The sequence below is a fragment of the Palaemon carinicauda genome, chromosome 1, assembly GCF_036898095.1.
Source record: "Palaemon carinicauda isolate YSFRI2023 chromosome 1, ASM3689809v2, whole genome shotgun sequence".
Lineage (NCBI taxonomy): Eukaryota > Metazoa > Arthropoda > Malacostraca > Decapoda > Palaemonidae > Palaemon > Palaemon carinicauda.
This window is the reverse complement of record NC_090725.1, coordinates 8215866-8226212: the sequence shown is the minus strand read 5'-3', so window position 1 is coordinate 8226212 and position 10347 is coordinate 8215866. Positions and strand designations below refer to the sequence as shown.

At 53.5% G+C, this 10347-nt stretch overlaps 1 pseudogene; it reads right to left on the bottom strand.

Annotated features, from left to right (window-relative positions):
• Positions 1-9971: 9971 nt before the first annotated feature.
• LOC137659194 (5S ribosomal RNA) lies at positions 9972-10090 on the bottom strand (annotated as a pseudogene).
• Between the last annotated feature and the right edge of the window lie 257 nt (positions 10091-10347).

Genomic DNA, 10347 nt, shown 5'->3' with positions numbered 1-10347 from the left:
ACTGATTACGGAAATCGTCCAGGAATCGGCCCCGAGTTGCTGCCACCTGTCTGCGCAACTTTGTAGGCATCCAACCACTGGTGGACATGCAGGGGGACTGCCAATCCTAGCGTTTGCGGCCTTGGCTGCTCCCTCTAGGATTCTTTCCTCCTAAGATGTGGCTGTTGGGGTGCTGGAGGTTTATAGGGCTTGGAGGTCAAAGCCCTATGTAGGAAGGAGTCTTGGTGGGACTTCCTCCACCTCTCAGCAACATGCTCCACATCCTTAGGCTCAAACAGGTTCGTTCCCATAACGGAAGAATGTTTGAGCCTGCTGATCTCGGTGCTAGGGACTTTCTGGTGGAACCTCTCAGACACCGCATCCCGACGTTTCAGGATGGTGTTTGCCCACAAGTTTGAGACTTGGTGGGCCAGAAACTCGATCGTGCGAGTGCCTGAGAGTAAAAAGGTCTCCATAGCTTTCCTGGTACGTTCTTTGGATAAATCCTCCGAACGTAACAGGATACCTAAAGTCCCTAGCCAGATATCCAGCCACGAAGTGGCCTGCATGGCACACTTTGCAACCTTCTCCTGACTAAGGATCTCAGTCGCCGAGAATTGAGACCTGCCGGTTGGAGAGTCTCTCAAGAGGGACTCCCCTGGTAAGCTCTTCCAATGAATGGTGAAGGGGAAGAGCTAAACAAGGCTCCTCTACGATCTCAAAGTACCTCCTCTGCTGTACACGAGAAGGTAGGAGAAGCTTGTTGCCAGCACTGGATCGGCTGGAGGAGGCAAGCTCGGAGAGCTGGACTGCGATCTTGTCCCTGGCACTCTTAACCGCTTGAGACCAGGGCAAAGCTGCACTGGCCTTAGAGGGTTTTTGAGTCCCAAAAACTCGGTCCAAGACCGTGTCTTTGCCCTCCCGAGGAGGAATCTCTGGGCCCGCAAACCCATTGAGAGTCCTCATAAGAGTCAGAACTTGCCAGAATGCATGTTCTGACTCCTGCAGCTCTCCTCCGGAAGGACTAGCAGCGAAGTCTCCAGTCCCCAAAGGCTCTTCTTAGGGAGACTCGCGGACGTTCTCCGAGTGACTGCCTGGCTCTGGTCTAAGTCTTGCTGAGGACTTCGGTACAGTCTTGGAGTCCTTCGACTCCCTCCTGGGAGGGATGCAGGACTCCAACAACGACGGAGGTAGGCTCTTCTCCACCCCTACCAGAGAAGACTTTTCAGCGCGAGGTGGGGTTTCCCTCAATGGTGCGATGGGGGAACGTCTCACCTCACGTGACTCCCCTGAGGACAGGAAGTCCTCATCCAAAGGGGAGGGAGAAAAAGTCTTGGGGGGGGAGGGGGCCTGCCTCGAAGACTTACGAGGAGACAGCTTCGTCCTCGGAGAAGTCACCGCGTCCGAAACTCCTCTCTTCCTCTTCAGGGGAGTAGATGCAGCCAAGGATTTGTGGCCCAACTCAGTGAGAACAGGCTTCAAAGACTGTGCTACCGCTCTGATTAGAGCCCCAAACCAGGGCTGCCGGCTGACGGCTGCGCTGTCAGACACTCCCTCTGGAGGGACAGGGATCGATGAATCCCTGGGAGGAGTTTCCATAGGGGGGTTTGCCTGTAAAGAAAAAGAGGATAAAGAAGAAATGTCCCTGGACCTTTCTGGAACCTTCTCCCCTACCAGCAAAAGCGCTGTTCTGCGTTGTCCTGCAGCCTCGTGCGTGGGAGGGTATTGGCCATCGCGCGATGGGGAATACCCGGGGTCGCGCGCGGGAGTCTGCTGGCGCGCGTGCGCGGGGGCGAGAGATGGCGTATAGGGGCGCGCACAGGAGACTTCATAGAGTGCGCAGGAATCAGATTGCGCGCTAGCGCGCGCAAAGGTGAATGTTCGCGCGCAGGATCAAGGTGAAGAGTCCGTGCGGGTGAGAGACCGTGTGCTCTAGAAGTCGATGGGCGCGCGCGCAAGAGGGATATCTCTTGCGTGCAGGATCTCAGTCGCCGAGAATGAGACCTGCCGGTTGGAGAGTCTCTCAAGAGGGACTCCCCTGGTAAGCTCTTCCAATGAATGGTGAAGGGGAAGAGCTAAACAAGGCTCCTCTACGATCTCGAAGTACCTCCTCTGCTGTACACGAGAAGGTAGGAGAAGCTTGTTGCCAGCACTGGATCGGCTGGAGGAGGCAAGCTCGGAGAGCTGGACTGCGATCTTGTCCCTGGCACTCTTAACCGCTTGAGACCAGGGCAAAGCTGCACTGGCCTTAAGAGGGTTTTTGAGTCCCAAAAACTCGGTCCAAGACCGTGTCTTTGCCCTCCCGAGGAAGAATCTCTGGGCCCGCAAACCCATTGAGAGTCCTCATAAGAGTCAGAACTTGCCAGAATGCATGTTCTGACTCCTGCAGCTCTCCTCCGGAAGGACTAGCAGCGAAGTCTCCAGTCCCCAAAGGCTCTTCTTAGGGAGACTCGCGGACGTTCTCCGAGTGACTGCCTGGCTCTGGTCTAAGTCTTGCTGAGGACTTCGGTACAGTCTTGGAGTCCTTCGACTCCCTCCTGGGAGGGATGCAGGACTCCAACAACGACGGAGGTAGGCTCTTCTCCACCCCTACCAGAGAAGACTTTTCAGCGCGAGGTGGGGTTTCCCTCAATGGTGCGATGGGGGAACGTCTCACCTCACGTGACTCCCCTGAGGACGGGAAGTCCTCGTCCAAAGGGGAGGGAGAAAAAGTCTTGGGGGGGAGGGGGCCTGCCTCGAAGACTTACGAGGAGACAGCTTCGTCCTCGGAGAAGTCACCGCGTCCGAAACTCCTCTCTTCCTCTTCAGGGGAGTAGATGCAGCCAAGGATTTGTGGCCCAACTCAGTGAGAACAGGCTTCAAAGCCTGTGCTACCGCTCTGATTAGAGCCCCAAACCAGGGCTGCCGGCTGACGGCTGCGCTGTCAGACACTCCCTCTGGAGGGACAGGGATCGATGAATCCCTGGGAGGAGTTTCCATAGGGGGGTTTGCCTGTAAAGAAAAAAGAGGATAAAGAAGAAATGTCCCTGGACCTTTCTGGAACCTTCTCCCCTACCGGCAAAAGCGCTGTTCTGCGTTGTCCTGCAGCCTCGCGCGTGGGAGGGTATTGGCCATCGCGCGATGGGGAATACCCGGGGTCGCGCGCGGGAGTCTGCTGGCGCGCATGCGCGGGGGCGAGAGATGGTGCATAGGGGCGCGCACAGGAGACTTCATAGAGTGCGCAGGAATCAGATTGCGCGCTAGCGCGCGCAAAGGTGAATGTTCGCGCGCAGGATCAAGGTGAAGAGTCCGTGCGGGTGAGAGACCGTGTGCTCTAGAAGTCGATGGGCGCGCGCGCAAGAGAGATATCTCTTGCGTGCAGGCGCGCAGCTGGAACCAGCGTACATTGGCGCGCCTCTTGTGGGCGCACATCAGGAGGAGATGGGCGTGGGCACGCAACCTCATGGGCGCTTGTAGGTGACACGCGCGCTGGCCAGGGATGGCGCGCAAGTGAAGGTAGACGGCGCGTCGGTGAGCGTTGGCGCGTCGGTGAGCGTTGGCGCATTGGAGAGCGTTGGCGAGTAGGGGAAGTTCTAAACTTCCCTACTGCACCCAGATCCGAAGATCGTGGGCGCGCAGGAGATCGTTGGCACGCAGGCGAGCGCTGGCGCGTTGGTGAATGCTGGCGTGCATGGCGCGCAGAAGGTTGAGGGCGCGCAGTGGCACGTTGGCGAGCAGGTGAGTGCAGATGCGCAGGTGAGCGCTGGCGCGCAGGTGAGCACTGGCACGCTTTATCAGGAACCTCGGCAGCAGGTGCGCGCTGGCGCGCTATATCGGCAACAGTAGGAGAGCACCTGTGCGCTAACTCCGAAACCTCAGAGAGGTCAGCTGAACGTTGGCGTGCATGTTTTGCATGGCGCGTAAGGGACGTATGCGCTAATTTGCGTGTACGCCCTTGTTGCCCCGAAGGAACCGGTGCCTGTTTTATAAAAACAGGTTTAGTTGGTGCCCACAGCGCATCAGCAGCCAGGAACGGCGACGGCAGGTCAGCAGGTCTGATGAGTGGAAGGTCGGCGTGTCCTTTGTAAGGACGAACTTCCACTGAAGGGCATCACGAACAATCCACAGAGAGGTCCAATGTTAGAGCAGGAACAGTCGGAGATCGATGACGAGGCTCCTCTGCGGCGGACTGCGGCGATGACGACAAATCGAAGAGGCGCCTCCTCACACCCTTGTGAGATGAAGGAAGGCCTCTCCGGCGAAGAGGAAAACGAGCCTTCCGGCGTATGCGCCTTTGGGGGCCGTTGAGTCAGCAAGCTGACCATCAGCAGTCCTCCGAGGAGGAGTCTCTGTGAGTGAACTCCCACGAGGGGGAGAATCACCGGCAGGAGAGACTGTTGGACTTAGTTCCTCCCTCGAAGGTTGAGCAGAGGGAGAAACTAAGCCTTCAGCTTCAGCAGGTTGAGCAGTTGCAGAGGCATAAGGAGATACCGCATCGGATACCTCTGCCACCACAACATCGACGATAGACAGAGGATCAACCTCTGCCAACGTCGGTGATTGCTTGACAGCGGCACCCAACCGGATGATGTCAAACAAGGCTTCCTTGGAGGGCGAACCTTCGAGCTCCAAGGAAGACCAAAGCTGAAATAAATCAGTTACATCTACATTTAAATTTAATTCCTCCCCCGGGGGAAGAGGTGGAGCTGCCTCGCTAGGGGAGGCAACGCCATCTCTCGAACCTCGAGGTCGGGAAACAGAACCATGGTCTACGCTACCACTCGACGGTTTCTCGGAAGAAATCGATCGAGTGGGAGCTTCGGAGGAGGTTTGGGCAACGTAAGAAGAGTCCTTGGGTTTTTCTCCTTTCAAAGAAATCTTCGAAGGAGAAATATCCCACCTGGACTTCTTCTTCCGTCGCCGAGAAAACCTCTCCCACTGGGAGGTAGACCACTCCCTACACTCACCACACTTATTAGTTCTATCACACCGTTGGCCCCTACAGTAAGGACAAAGGGTGTGAGGGTCCGTCTTGACCGTCGACATAAATGTACCACAAGGGCGGTCGGATAATCCAGGACATTTGGGCATGATCACAGAGGCCAACTTCGCAAGCAAGCCTGTAGGAGACAAAGCAAATAGACATTAATGGCTGTCAGAGGCGAGGTGAGAGCGGACACGTCCGACTACCACCCGAGCCGAGAGCAAAGTGAGCTCAAGCACAGGTGTGTGTGAGGGGGGGGGGGGAAATAGCAGGTACCCTCCCTACCCCCCGCTAACTAGCGGTGGGGTAGTAAACCTTCGTTAAAATTCTAATGGCTCATCATTTCAGCTATGCCGAAGGTAATAACCCCTATTAAATAGCGTGGTTTGTATGTCAGTTACGGAACAATTGAAGGTTGACATCGACAATTGCCTGAGAACAAAGTTGAAGCTTGTTTTCTGGGTTCCCCGCCCAAGTGGTTACCCTAAAAACTCCAGAGAGGTTTGATTATCAGGGCGATGGACAGGTATGGACACATCCCATTCCCGACGGAGGAATCACCAGAAGAGGAGACCAAACAGGTGAAGAAAGTCTCTTTGTGGACAGGAAAACGCGACCAACATCTGCTACTGCCGTTGGCAATTCTCCCCGCAAGCAGGAAGATTACCGAACAGTGGCGGGTGGAGGGACTCTCCCTCAGAAGGGGAAGTTCCAACAGTTGGAGGCGAACCTCCGGGCAGCACACTTTGCCTCTCCTCAACGAACTCTTATCAAATTGAATGTTGACATAATGTTGCCTGAAAAACAAAGCCATAGCATGTTTTCAGGTTCCCCCCCCCCCCCCCCCCCGCCGAGGAACTCCGGGGAGTTCTAAACTACAACTGCTCCGGAGAGGACTGATCCCATGAACGGGAAAAGATTGCCATCAGCACGATAGTCAGGAACTGTCAAAGGGGCAGGTGAAGAAGGTGGAGAATGGGCAGGAACGGTTACTCCCCCGGGTACTGCCAATTTCGCACTTCTACATTGGCTGCTAAAGCTGAGAAAAAAAAAATTAAAAACCCCCTTGGGAGGACAACTCAACCCGCGGACGGGAAAGGAGTCCCCCGAGAGGCCCAGGAACAATCTAAAAACTAAGCCCTCGCTTCTCCGGCTGCCATCACCAAACGAAGGAGAGGCGCGTTTAGTGCTGTATAAAGGTTAGATTAAAAGAATTTTATTAAATTTTTTTGAAGAAAAACCACTCAGGAGAACAACCTAACCCATGAGCAGGAAGGTGTTCCCGGAGAGGCACAGGATCTAACAACTGCTTCCGTATCGAGGGATAGCGGCATCATCAGCGAAAAGGAGCAGGACTGAAGTCAAGCTCTGGGTAGGCCACAAATGGTCTTCCCTCCGATCTCGCACTGAGCGAGCTACGATAACATATGAAACGGAGAAGGAAAATTCACACATGGATGACTCCCCTGTGGCGGAGGCCAGGTCGCTGCACTCTGAGAAACAGGGAAGGCCACCCGCCTACGGGTTGTTCGGTGTCAAAGTGGGAGAGGCCGTAAGAGGTTTCTCCGCCCTCGGGGAACGCCACACTATGCTGACAGCAACACTGTAATGATAAAGGAATATTCATATGCATAAACAAACATTACATGAATGTTTAAATCTATATAAAAACATAAGAAGAAAAAACATAAGAAGAAAAAACATAAGAAAAGTCAAAGGCCAGTAAAAACAGTTGGGAGGAGATAGAGACAAACTTCTACTCTCTCCGAGCCAAAAGTAAAAAGTGATGAGACAACACTGATGTGTGTGTGTGTGTGTGTGTGTGTGTGTGTGTGTGTGTGTGTGTGTGTGTGGCATAGCTAGATACCCCTTCTACCCATCCACTAACTAACAGTAGGGTAGTTTTCACTAAGCTAAAAGTCTTATGGTTAGCCTTCCAACTTTGCTGAAAGTATAATCCCTGTTAATAGCGAGGATTTGTATTTAGTGTTAGAACACAAAAGAATTATAGGTAATCATGATACTTTAAATTCTCACCAAATAGCTTACATGAACCCTATTTTTTTCCAACTAGTTCTCTTGTGTTTATACATTTCTGACATTTAATAATGCTACAAATCACAACCAAAATTCGGGTTTTGCACAGGGGTCCCCTAAAATGACAAATTCGAAGGTAATTTGTATTTTTCCTAACCATTCAAACCTTAGCTATTTACATTGGGTTTACCTTTTAGCGTAGCTGAAATGGCGAGCCATTAAAATTTAACGAGGGTGTATTACCCCCACGCTAATTAGCGGGGGGTAGGGGAGTGGTAGCTAGCTACCCCCCCCCCCTCACACACCGGTGAATGCTCACTTTCACTTAGAAGTAGGACTTGTCTTGGGGGACAGGGCTGGCGGGCAAATATATGTAAATAGCTAAGGTTTGTATGGTTAGGAAAAATACAAATTATCTTCGAATTTGTCATTTGTTCCGTAACCGAAATACAAACCACGCTATTTACATTGGGTGACTTAACCCTTAGGAAGGGTGGAAAGTCCCCAACCATACTGGCTTTGGCTTTACCCGGGGACTCAGAATCCGAGTGAGTCGCACTCGAGAAAAGGAGTCCCTGCACCTCACAAGTTCCTTACTCCACAAGGAACCGTGTGGCCTACATAAGCTTGTGTGTGAAGGAAGAAGTGTGACCCGTCCTAGGCAGTTGACCTGGAGTTCCAGAAGGAACTCTGGGTTAGGACGTTCCCAATACCACCTCGTCAGGGTATGGGGGACGCGACAGTATTGACTCAATACTCGGAACACAAGGAAGCATGGTTTACCTGCAGAGGTTCGAGGTCAGCTATGCAGAGACCAGGATGCTGCTTCCCAGTAGAGGGGATGATGAAGAAAGAAGTAAGGGCCAGACATACTTCTTTCGTTCATGCAGACTAAAACCTGATAACAATGCCCTAAACCTTCTGCTACCTGTCCAAAAAGGAGCCTGAGGTTAGACCAGCTGTTGTGTAGCCACCACAGAGCGATAGAAACGTATCGAAACTCCTGTGGGTCACGCCCTGCAGGAAGCGGGCTGCGAAGGTCATTAGACGCTTCCAGACTCCAGCTTGTAGCACCTGCGTCACAGAGTAGTATTACTCGAAGGCGAGGGACGTTGCGATGTACCCGACATCGTGCTGTAGGGCGACGTGACGGGGGAGGGTCTGGATTCAGGTCGAGATGAATGTCCTTGAGTCCGAGCTGAAGAGGTATACTGGTGACTCTCCCCCGTGTCCTTCTTGTCCTCCCAAACCGGCTGCACGTGAGGACAAACTGCAGCTGTTCCCAAAGCTAACCTCTCGATTACATTACTGGCAAGAAGGAGAAGGTTTTGGGACATCAGATACAGAATGGTGACTCGAAATCTAGAAGGAATTGGACCGAAGGACCGGGTCCCCAAGATTCTGAGTCTAGCCAACAACTCAGGAGCGAACCTGGATGTTGCCTTCCCCCATTCCTCAGAAAGGGCGGAGTCGTACGAGACCAAGAAGATTGCTTACACACTGGCCGCGGCCAGAGTGAGCAGGAGACCCAAGACGGAATACGATCAGAGGCCTGACGTAAAGGGTCTTGAGAAGATCTCTTAAAGGACTAAAAAGTTCGAGCCATGTTCCATGGTGGAGGTCTCACTCCGACTAGGGCAGGGACGTTCGCAGCTTCGCATGAGCGAGGAAAGGTCCAGCGGGAAGGAAAAAGTTATTCCTTTCAGCCTGAAGGTCAGGGAAAGGCTGAGCGACAGGCTACAATGCCGAGAGCGGAAAGGAGTTTCCCCCCGCCGCAAAGCAATAAGTTCGTTATTGCTGGAGGAGAGACCTCAAGGGAAGAGGTATATCTCCCACGACACCAACCACAGAAGACTCTCCACTTCGCCTGGAAGACCCCTGCGGATGACTATCGCAGATGACGCGACCTCCGCCCCGCGACTGTAGCGGGTTATCTCTTCTTGAGGAGGAGGCGTAGTGTCTCCAGGCATGAAGCCGAAGCGACGCCCCGGTTCATGAAAGCTGTTGCAGTGTGGTTGTTTGAGTAGCCTGTGCCGTGGGAGAAGCTCTCCCGGGAGTTCCGTCAGGGGAAGCAGAGGGTCCAGAAACCGTTCTGCGTATAGTCCCAGTGGAGCTCTCAGGGCCATTGAAAGGTTGACAGACAACCTGGTCTTGTTGAGACCCATTCTCAACAGACAACCAAGGAGGGAAGACGCAGGCGTCGATGTTGTCCCACCATCACCAGAATGCATCTTGCCAGAGTCTCGGGGTCTGAAACTGGGGGGAAGAACAGCGGAAGCTTGAGGTTCCAAGCTGTCGCGATCAGGTCCCCCAGGCCAGGACTTGCTGGTTACTCAAGGCCAAAGACCCCTAGGTACACTCTCTCTACGAGGCTCTGCTTGGATAGTCGGAGAGAACATTCCTCTGCCCAGAATGCGCAAGCCGATGGTGGTATTGAGAGGATCTCAAATAATCTCAGTATCTCTACTGCAAGATGCGAAGATATGAAAATGCGTCCCCTGCTGGTTAGAACACGCTAGTACCATGAAGTCGTCGTGCACGGAGCGACTCGGCAGGAGCTGTAGGATCTGTAGAGGGGCCAGACTACGGCCCATAAGCCTGCCTGAATGATGGAGAGGTATCCTTCAGGTCCTGACCATAGGCCTGGACCGGAACATGCCCCCCCCCCCCCCTTTTCTTTGACGAGTCCGAGAACCGCATCAAAAATGTGTGGAAAGGACGAGGATATCCACTCCCATCAAGAGGTTCCAAAGGACAACACCCATAGAGGCCAGAAAGTCCGGTTAATCGTTGCTTTGAAACCACCGGAACTTGGGCCGCCCGACAGGGAACTTATCCTGAGGCGACCATTCGGAACTTTAGACGGGTCAATGAGGAAAAGAGACCTAGGAAACGTTCCAAGGTAGGGCTGAAAGCTCTGCCTGACTGAAAACAGGGACTGCGACTCTCCTTAGCCTTGCCACAGTCAACTGAAGGGAAGGCTCGGAGGAGGCGGCAACAGAATCTGGCGTCCCCAGGCGGTCACCCATCCAAGTACCGACCAGAACCGACGTTGCTTAACCTCGCTGGACGGACGAGAAGCGGGGTATCCAACGTGGTATGGCCGTTGACTCAAAATCATGGCTAGATACTCCAGATGTTGAGGCCGAAGAAGAGAAGGCTCCAAGCAAATTACCATGAAACCCCACTCATGGTAAGGATCCGGAAGCTTGTCCCTGCATTGAAGAAGGTCGAACCCGAGCTTACCGGAGTTGACCAGACCTCCAAAAGGTGAAGGAGGCGGAAGCCTGCTCCTGAGCGGCCATGAGAAAAGCAGGGAGAGTTCTCTGGGGAAAAACCTGCGATGCCACGGCGGGATTGCCACACTG